Raw genomic sequence first — 11,319 nt, forward strand, 5'->3', positions numbered from 1 at the left:
TATTTAGACAGATTCTGGCTCTCATTGCGAGATAATACATGCGTCCTCTATTTGGTGGTTACTCTTTATGATCTGCCCTCTCAAGACGTCTCGTCACTCATTTTATAATCCAAGAAGGGGACGGTTATATAAATATTATCTCGTGTTGTACTAGATAAGATTATATATCAAATACATACATAATAGGATGCATATCACTTTAACCAAGTTCAACTAGAACTCTCAGTTCTACTTTTATATATAGGCCAATTAGAGATGGGTATAAGACCCATGCGAGTTTATATTAGTAGTAACCTAGCATCTTTTATTAGAGATCTAGTGACTAAGGACCTAGGAAGAACAAGCTATTAGTAAACTTAGGAGAGTAATATATAACCTTGTCTAAGTGAAGATGCATTACTCTTAGAGTTATGAGGCGCTCTAAGGCTGGTATCAGCGAATAACAAGCGAAGGTGATATCCCACTGAAAGTTGCCTAGAGGGGGTGAATAGGCAAGTTAAAACTTTTTCAACAAAAACTAGAAGCAAACTGGGTAAAACTGAATTGATCTCGAAATTCACCCAGTTAACTTTGGAAATGAGATGTTCTAAATGATCCACAGGGTTCAAAGTAGTAGATCAGAGAAGGGCACTTCTCAAAATCCACACACCAAAAAGATATAAACAATCTTCCACGGAATGGTGAGAGAACGAAGAACACTAACAAACACAATGAGCAAGAACACAAGATACACAAGATTTATCTCGAGGTTCGGTCACACCACAAAAGGTGCCCTACTTCCTCGTTGAGGCGCCCACAAAGAGCCGGGTCTCTTTCAACCCTAATCCTCCCTTTGCCGACCACAAAGGTCAAGCCCACACAATAATATTTGCTCAAACGAGCGGGTAATACAAACTTCTTGTGGTCTTCCACAAGATTTGGAGACTCACAAGAGACACCTAGTCGTCTAGGAGCTAGAAGCTCCAAGAGTAATGAATCCACAAAGAACTCGATGTAGTACCAAAGCTCGAATGAAGAAGAGCAAGAGAGATTTAGAGATGGAGCACAAAAACCGCAGCTCTCAAGCTCACTCAAAGATTCCTCTCTAAAGATTTGAAATGGGAGAGGCAAGAGATGTGTGTGAGGGAGAGGGAGGTGTTTCTTGGGTTAGAAATGGAGTTCAAATCGTGCTCACTACTTTGGGGAGAGAGGTAGGAGGTAGTATATATAGATGGAGCTCAAAACTAGCCGTTGGGCAGATTTTTCTGCCTGAGACCGGTTGAACCGCCCCCTAGGGCGGTTGAACCGCCCCTGGCAGGCCTGGCAGCCTGTCTGCCAGTCTGACTGGCAGACTGACGCGCAGACTGACCGCAGACTGGTCAAAGTTGACCAACACCGGTTGAACCGCCCAGGGGGGGCGGTTGAACCGCCCCTGACAGCTCCTGGCGACCTGTTTGCCAGTCTGACTGGCAGACTGCAGATCAGAGGTCAGAGGGGTCAGAGACCAGCTGAACTGCCCCTCAGGACCAGTTCAACCGGTCTTGACCAGTGAGTTTAGGAGAGAAAACCCCAGCTCAACTGCCCGGAGGCAAGTTCAGCTGGTGTATGGTCAAAGAGGTTCACAGCTGAAGTTGAGAAAGCTCAACTCAGCTGAAGTTCAGCTCAGCTGAAAAGCTCAGCTGTAGCTGAAGAAGCTCAACTCAGCTGAAGTCAAGTTCAGCTGGAAAGCTCAGCTGCAGTTGAAGAAGTTCAGCTGCTTTTCAGCAAGAACACTCTAGGTTTCTCAACCCTAACCACGGTCAACCATCGAACGTTAAAGAGATTTTTGCTTTTCAAAAATAGCTTTTGAATAGAGAGGTTTGAGCTTTGGCAAACACCAACCTTCTTTTTGGATCCCCCTTTATAGTACGACGATTCCTATACTCAAGTTAAATAAAATATAATGAAGTAAACTCCTTGAGTCATTGGTGTCTCTTGTGTGATTTCTCCATGGCATTGCTTCATAAGGATCATAAACATCTTTGTCTCACCTTTTGAAGCAAACTCAAATCAAACCCTGTGACTTGTACCATATCACCTTATATGAGTTCAAATCATGGCTTCAAGTCACCTTACTGATGCATCAACATGTTATAACTCTTCATAGCTGATTAGTTCATCGACTTAGTGCAAGTACTCTCTTCTTCACCTTAGCCATGGTACCTCGGTCTACAAGCCGTCGCTTGGCCTTCACCTTCGCTTAGTTCCTCGAAGCCCTTTCCTTGCTATCTTCACCCTATCAAGCCATTCTTGAGTCACATCATATTGATCAACCATTGAGAGAATCATTTCTTCAATATTGTGAACCTTGCTTGAATGTCTTCTAGATATAACCGTTAAGATCAATCAAGCTCTAGTTTGATTCTCATAGAAGCATATATGGACTGATAGTAATATGGTCAAGCCAATTCACGATTCCTCATATCTTATTCTCTTTGGCTTGACCAATCCTCTAAATCACTTTGTCCTCTATTCTGGTCATATGTATGTAGTGATTTCTCAGGTCTTGTCCATATATTCAAACCAATATAGAGATCATATTATATCCATTTGCATTGTCTCATTGGTTATATAACCTCGTGTTGAACCTTTGTTCACTGATCATTATACACTATTCAAGTATGTTCATCATACTGGATTTCCTGTTCAACACTTAGCAAACTCGTTAGACCTTTAAATGTGTTGTTATCCAAATCACCAAAACTCACAAAAGGGATGAATGCACTTTCACCTACAGAGATTCCTTAAATGAACATACCTATATGTGCCCAACTATCAAATGTTGCAGTCTATGTCACTTGGACGATCTCTAGTATTCTATTGAAGAGAACATGGAGTATGACATATATGCTCCATGGAGAAAGCTATCGATAATCGGGTACTAGTTTGACTTTAGTAAAACTTATCCGCAAAAGAACATGCAATTCAAGTCATAATTTATTATTCAAGTTGTGGATTGGTATAACTTGAAACTCTAGACAAATGTTCAACTTAACAATTCTATTAAAACATTGATATATACATAATACTGGAAGAAGGCAAACACTGGTAGAAAATTATTAAAAAAAACTATATGATCTAGTCACCCCTAAGCCCATATATAGAAATTATAATAAATCTCCAAGGCCCAAGACATGTGTTTTCTAATGGGTATTGATGTTTAAGCTATAAGTAGAGGTGAAAGGTGCATCATCAATTAGTATTGTTTTGCTAGTTGATATGGAGGAAGGATTTTTACTCCCTGTATATGTACACCAATCATTCTGGGAAGACATACCAAAAAATACTATTGGGATTTTCTGGTTTTGAAAATTCTAAGATAGTCAATATTTTTTTTCCTCTTCTCTCTTCTATGTTGCTTATCCATCCTGACATTTGCATACACCGGCTTCTCGGAGAGCGGCGGACACCGAAACCCTAGTCCTTGTGATCCTGCATCACGAGTGGACAAATAAGATTTTTGAGGAAGGGTTCTTCGCGTGGTTGCTCTAAGCTTTCATGACGTCTTACATACAAGTAACGATCCGCTACGTCCTAGCGTATTCGTCGTTAGCTGCTTGGAACTATTATTCCTGCATGACTTTGCACAACCATCAACAATAGTGTCTCCACCATGTGCAACATCGTTTCCCCTTGCAGTCGAAAGATACATCCCTCATGATTCAATGTCTCTGTTCATATTATTTGATCTAACTAATGTAGGGACTATTATAATAAGTATCTACGGTCATGTTGTTTAATCCGGGTAGTGTACGAGCTATGATATATCACACTGGTTCTGTACTTATGTTGATTAATCTGATCAGTATATATTAGTTTGTGACATTGTCAAGAGACCTGTGCTCTGGCTTTAATGTAGACACTATCTACTATTTCAACAGTGACCACATTTGTGAAAGCAGGCGTTGGTTCATTCACTAGTCATCAATATCGCGATCCTAAAATTAAAAGAAACACAGTAAACACCAAACACGGATGTCGTTGTACCAAAACCACGGTTTTGTTTTCCACGGCTGAGAGCCTGAGACAGTGCCGTCCGAGCTAGTGCTGAGAATTGACCTGGTCGGGCCACTATGAGCTGCATGACTTTATCGGTCTGAGCCCATCTTACTTGCTTCCGGACGAATAGGCTTGGGCTAAGATAGTTTAAAATATTTTTAGGTCGTGTCGTGTCAGTCTAATAAATAGAAAAAATAGTTTAGTTTAGTTCTAAGGGGTGTTTAGGATGACTCTAGTTTTCAGCTCCAATGTGAAGCTATAGTTTATAATATTAATTTAAATATTTTTAAATATATTTTAATTTAAATAATAAATAAACTAATTTATCTAAATATCTTGTAGAAGCTTACGGTCCAGCTCTACGATTTTCTGGGGCATCTAATGAACTGTTCCACTAACTCCACTAAATTTTCTAGAGCTGGAGCTATCCTAAACAGGACCTAAATCACGCCTTGCTTTCGTTGGATTATCGGCCCAACCCCAGCCCATACCCTATATTGAAACCACATAAAATCCAAATGGTACAACCAAATAAAGTCTATAGATTACTACATTGAAGATATTAAACAGTGCTAGTATTATTTGACCACATAAAGTTAAAATATTACAATAATATAAAGTTTATAGCTTACTAAATTAAAGAAATTAGACAGTACGAGCTTTATTGGGTCGTGCTGTCCCAAATCCGACTTATGTGTGCGGGCCATGCTAGGGCCTAACGGGCTAAAATTTGATGTCAGACTCAGGTTCACCTTTGGACCGTGGCCGTACTTTAGACTCTTGTTTTTAGACTGTACTCGTGGTAGCCTTAATTGTCTGGCCCATATTTCCAGCTAGTCGAGCTAGTGAGCGTGATTTGCGAGGCTGCTACCATTGAGCATATCCCCGGCGTGTAGGCAACGGCAAGGAACCTGGCGCCATCCATCCGAGAACGGGTCAGCCAGCCCCAGCCATGCCGATGAAAACGAAGGCCGGGAGCGAGGTTTTGACGGGACGGGCCCGGGTGGGAAATGGAAACGGTAAAGCAGGGGGCGCGCACGTCGTCACGTCACGTGGTGCCAAAATTCTCCGAGGGGGAGGTTGCGCCGTGGACGATGTGCGCCATTTGGTTGCCGATCGGCGTAGGAAACAAGGCAACGGCAGAGCTGTGTATTTGCTGATGAATTGACAGGGACCTCTGTATAGTTTCAGGGTGTTTGGTTACCCCAAACTAAAATTTAGTCACTGTCCCATCTAGAGATGGCAATGGGTACCCGCTACCCGAAACCCGGTGGGTTTTTACTCTATTAGGGTATGACTTTGGGTCAATTTCTCTACCCATGGGTTTGTTAATGGGTTCAAATGGAAACCCAACGGGTACGTGGGCATGGGTTTTGTTCTTCCACTACCCATACCCGCAAACCCATGGGTTTTTAAAACCCGCCTTAAAATCAACATTCCTTATAAATATGTCTCATAATATTATTAATTGAATATGTTCTAATTGAAATAAACTTCATGTAACAATTTTTAGGCTAAAATTAGTTATCACTTGTTGCTTTTATACTAGCTTATTAATGTATTGATTGTCATTTACATGATGAATTATTTTTTATGTTGATGTTAGTGGGTATGGGAAACCCGTTGGGTACCCGAAACCCGCATGGGTATGGGTTTGGGCAAAATTTTATACCCGTCATGGGTATGGGTTTTTTAGCGGGCGTATTTTTTCTTCGCGGGTACGGGTTTGGGCAAGTAATACCCAACGGGTTTTTACCCATTGCCATCTCTAGTCCCATCGAATGTTTGAACCTCTGTTCCGGGTATTAAATGTAGTCGGATTATAAAACTAATTTGTCAGCCGAAGATTAAAAGACGAGACGAATCTAGTCCAGTTGGTTGGGTCTATATTTCATACTCCTATTTAAAAGTCAAACGTTTGATGTGACCCGGGCTAAACTTTAGCAGGAGCAACCAAACACCCCCTTTGTATTGTAGCACATGGCACCTGGTATTTTATTTGGATGTTCTATCGGGAGAAAGACAATTAGTGCTGACATAAACACAGCAAATGGATCCAGCCATATTAGAAACTCGACAAATGCTGAAATGCACTCATTCGTGTGTGTGTGTGTAGCCGTGTAGGGAGTACTTTAAAGTGGACGCGGTTTTTCTTTTTGGTATATAAAAAAGTCAATGTATTATCCAATCACCTAATATGATTGCTAGCTACAAAAGGATACCTCGGAGTGGAAAAAATAGTTTGCACCAAACTAAGCGTACCTCATATGATTAAGGTGTTGTTTGGTTCAAGAAATGTAACGCAAATGGTAATGGTAATGGTTTACGCTCGATTACTGGCGGTAACAAATTTGAATAGGCTGGTATTAAATTTTAGTGTGGTATCTAATTACGGTTTGGACTAAAACAAACATGATTTAACGTTATCAGTTACCCATTACGTTACAAATATGTGAACCAAACGGCACCTAAGATTCTTTTATGGTGAAATCAATATTGCTTAGGCCCAGTTCAGTTAGGTTGGACTGAGGTCAGAAACTGTTCCAGCTAATTAATAATACAAGTAAACTTGTCATCACAGCCAAAAGGGTTCCAATAAAACCATTCCAGAGTAAACGAACATGTCCTCTCTAGATTTTGATTCTTTGGCTCGCCCCAGACAATTGTATTTATTACATTTATTTCAAAATTTCACAGCTTTTACCGTAGAACAAGGAGAAGACCAAAACAAAGAGTGTGAGAAATCCTCTTATTCTAAGCTGTCTATAGCAGTAACCTCTATAATTTTGCTCTAAGAAACCTTTAACCAATAACCCCATCTAATAGTGCCAAATGTCACGCCAATGAGCACCATATAAAATATTAGCATTCTTGTTACATAACCGATAAGTTATATAAAAAAATAAAATGTATTCACGGATAGCCCTCTTGAATCACATCCATTGCACTTCTTCTTCGGTGATAATGAGACCCTTTGTATCGAAGGACTGAATGTCAGTAAATGCTAATTAATTTTCCAAGGCTTTTTTTTACTAAAAAATATTAGATCATTTTTTTTGGAAAAATATGAATTAATGAAGTTCCCAAACTAACCATAAAGTGTGCGATAGGACCGGTGATGCAGGGGAAAAATCTTGGTTAAGTGATCATGGTCGAGCTGTTCCTTTTCTGGCTGTAAATAAACCACTCGCGGATCCTCATTTTTAACAAACTGCTGCTACAATTTTAAATTAAAGGCTAGTTTGCTATCCTCATTTTCATTGAAAATTAGTTAATTGTTTCCTTTGAAAAATAGGAATCTTCTAGCAAAATGGAGTTCATAGCCTATCAACATTTTTTTTCGGTCGTTACCAGTCGCGGATCACGGTGGTAGCGTGGCTACATCTACACTCGGCGGACGCGACAGCAGGCGCGCAACGCACCGCCACGCATGCAATGCATTGCAGGGTCGTTTCTTTCATGCATCGCTCGTGCAACGCAACCGCGCGCCTTCAGCCTTCTGGCAACGGACTGGCTACAGACTTCGGGTCCGGGGCCGGCCGCGTTCCCAGTCCGGGTTCCTCCCCGTCTTTGTCCAGCCAGCCAGCCAGCCAGCCATCCTATTCCTGGGTCGGTCGGTTGCGAATTGGTATTGCAGAGCGGGATTGGACGGGACCCCAGCTGTAATCGCGAGCGCATGCCGTCACGGCGTATCGCGGCTTCCATTTATCAGGGAGGCCGAGGCCGGCCTGGAGGGTCACCGGTCACGATCACGCCTTCGGACACGCTCCTCTCCCCCGCTCCCTCCCTCCCTCCCCTCCGCTTCTTCGGCCACTCCCGTCTCCTCCACCGCCACTGCATCTACCGTGTCGCAGACGCAGACGCGTACGTCTCCGTGCTCCACTCACCGCGCCCGCCTGCGACCGTCCGCGAGCTTTATTATAGCCATCCAAGTCCAACACAGCGCAGAGAGTGCGCACGATACCACTGCCAGACAGAGTGCGGAGCGCCACTGTCGTCCAGAACTCCATACACCAAGCCATGAAAGCGGACGCTCCGGCGACGCCGTGCAGGAAGCCGGCGCCCTTCCGCCGCCGCCCGCGCTGCTCGCCGTGCGTGCGCGCTCGCGGTCGCGGGTGGCCGACCTGGGCTTCGGCGCGGCGTTCCCGGGCGGCCCGCCGGACACGCCGCCGCGCCGCTCGCCCGTCACCGTGGCCGTTCCTCTGGGAGGAGGCGCCCGGGAAGCCCAAGGCCGCCGCCGCCGCCCACCGCCGCGGCTCCGGCCGCCACCAACGCCGGCCCCGTTCCCGAAGGCGGCGGCGGCGGCGGCGACGACGAACAGCACGACGACCAGGCGCGCCCCGTCCCCGTGCCGCTGAAGCTGCCCCCGCGGCTGCAGCAGGTGGCGTCGTTCGCGGCGGCGGACACCCCGCTGCTTCCGTCCCCGAAGGCCGTGCTCCAGGGCCCCTACTACTACGGCTGCGCCGGCGACGGCAGCAGGAGGCCGCCGCCGAGGTGGTTCCGCAGCGGCGGCGCCTTCCGGAGGACGCCGAGCGCCGGCGTGGGACTCTTCTCTCGGACCTGGAGCAAGCCCGCGCCGGCTCCGGCGCCGGCAAGCGGCAAGAGCAGACACGGCGACGACCACGAGCGCGACGCGGCGGGGCCCGACGCCCCGTGGTGCTCGCCGGCGTCGTCCTCCTCCTCGTCGTCTGTGTCCACCTGCTTCGGCGGCGACGAGCACGGTCGCGGGAAGCCCTGCGCCGACGGGCGCGAGGTCTCCTCGGAGGAGGACGGCGGCTCGCCTCCGAGGGGGTCGGTGAGGATCACGAGGCTTAGGAGGAACCGGAGCCTCCCCAGCGTCACCACGTCTAACCTCTGGGTACGTACGCCGTCGTTTCTGCTCAGCTCAGCTCAGCTCAGCTTTCCTTGTGCGCAGCATGCTCTATTCAATTTCTGGATTATTTATTGGGGAAAAGACAAACGACTACACCAAACAAAGAAAAGTAGCCGCCGCACCCGCCACCAGTGTTCTGCAAATCCTAGCCAAGCCGTTGTAGGACAGAGAAATAATTTCAGCACAAACATGAAAATAATATATGACGCATCTTGTCCATTGTTTTTTTTGGTTCACGTGATATGACGCACACGCAATTGTATGTTGGCATGCAGGCAAGCATCCGTAGGAGTTTCGAGCAGATTACTCCGTGGAGCTACAAGTTCGGTCGGTCACGACCGCCAGGTGCCAACGCTACTGAATAAATGAATAAATTATCGGAAAGCACCAAATCGCAATGCAACCTGTGGTGCGTGGACGTGGAGGCTCTGCAACCCATGTAGCGAAAAAAGTCTCTAATGTATGCTACCTTCGACTTTGGAGTAACCTACGCACGGGACCCCATCCATCGTACACACACGTTCTTTCTGTATAAGATTTTTGTTCAGTTTCGCTCTCTATCTATATAGATTGAGTGAATTTAAATTTTAAATAAGTCAAATATCTACTTAATTTTTCTAATTCTAATCCATTCCATGTATAATAAAAATAATCGAACAATGGCTAAATGTGATACGACATTGTCAAAGGAGACGGCAATAACAATGAAGAAACTGACTGGGACGGAGGGCAATACCATAGGTCATGCCAGCGCACAAAAACATGTGATACCTCTCATGTCAAAGAGACAAAATCTTCCGTTGGTTTTCAAACCCGTACCTAGTTGCACGGGAGGAGGAGGGCAGCAGCAGGAGGCTTCATCTGGCGAAGAATTAGAAATACACCGCAGAGGTTAGTTATCTTTCTCCGTTTCATTTTAGTTGTCGCTAGACAGTATACAGTTTAACTATCCAGCGACAACTTAAAAGAAACAGATAAAGTACCATGGATCGTTTTCGGAGACAGACGAAATGCAGGTAGCACTTGTAACGTTTTCTTTCCCGTGACGTTTTCACGGGATGGCTTATAATAACCGTGGATTAGTTGTTAATCTCACTCTCCTTTAGCATTGATTGACAAATGGCGCTCTGCTCCTCTTTCTTTTTTGCTGTGGAGTGCACTGCCACGTCTAGATTTGACAAGAAAAATATCGGCAATGTATGACATCGTGGAACACTCCTAGCTGACAGTGCCCCTACATATATCTACGCGTGTGTACCCAGTGCAGCTGCCACGAGATAAAGTAATGTTTCCTTCAAACGGGTATTCATACGAAAACATTGCTTTATCAGAAGTAAGGTTTATCTCGAAATAACCGTTTATTCGAATATAGTTGTAACGCAAACGTTAATGGTAACAGAAAAGCGGCGTGAATCAATACAGATTAAGCTTCAACAATAAAAGCCTCATATCACTAACAAAGACATGTGGCGCTTTAGGATTGGAGGAAGGCCACATGCCATGGGACATGGATGAAGACCGGCTGTTGTGGCCTTGCTAGCTAGTTCCACTGCGACAGATAGAGCAGCCCAACAAGGTGTAATATATTTCTGACACTTCAAGAGATGTCCTATAAATATTTGGTTAAATTTTGTAAAGTGATGTGTCGTTGGGAACTGTTTTTTTTCTAGATTGAAAGATGTGCATCAATTCAAAGAAATGAGAGAGTAAGAGCGCGCGCGAGATATGCATCAATTTAATGAAATGAGAGAGTAAGAGAGCGTTGCGCGTGGGTTGGACCGGCTAGTCTGTTTTGGGCCAAAATGAGTTTTTTCTATTTCTAGAAAAAAATTAGTGTCTTTTCTATTTTATTTTTTCTAGGGGGTTTCAATTAATTCAAACCAAGTTTCAAATTCAAACTAAATTAAACATGTGCATCAATTCAAATAATATTTTAGACTCAGCATGATGCAACAATTCATGACTTACATTATTTTGACAATAAATAATTAACCTCTCTCCTAATTAACTTGATTCTAGAGATGCAAAAGGTAACACCTGAATTTGGTAGATGTTTAGGAAAAAAAATTTTATCCACAAATTTAGGGTGTTACAATAATGCCGCCTCCACGCCATCATTCGTGGCCGAGACCTAGGCACCACAAACATTGGCGTCGGCAATGTGAGCTAGACTCAATAGCTTTGGCACCGAACCTATGGGTCTATTTTAAAAAATAAAACTGAAAATGGTATATTTGTGAAAATAAAACATAAAAATTGCTAAATTTCAAAAAAGTTAGGACATGGATACGCCGCGATCAGACTCCATATTTATTCATCGCGTGCAAAGAGCTCGACTGTTGCATCCACCAACTGCGTATCAATCCCTTAGTCATATATTAGTGTCGTCGTGCATCCCCCTGCCATGAGTTATATATGTTTGTCCTGTG

The 11,319-nt window shown here is 44.4% G+C and overlaps 1 pseudogene; it reads left to right on the forward strand.

Moving 5' to 3' along the window:
- The first annotated feature begins 7,750 nt into the window (after window positions 1-7,750).
- Window positions 7,751-9,578, forward strand: LOC118475028 (translation initiation factor IF-2-like; annotated as a pseudogene).
- The last annotated feature ends 1,741 nt before the right edge of the window (window positions 9,579-11,319 follow it).

The sequence above is a fragment of the Zea mays genome, unplaced genomic scaffold, assembly GCF_902167145.1.
Source record: "Zea mays cultivar B73 unplaced genomic scaffold, Zm-B73-REFERENCE-NAM-5.0 scaffold_386, whole genome shotgun sequence".
Lineage (NCBI taxonomy): Eukaryota > Viridiplantae > Streptophyta > Magnoliopsida > Poales > Poaceae > Zea > Zea mays.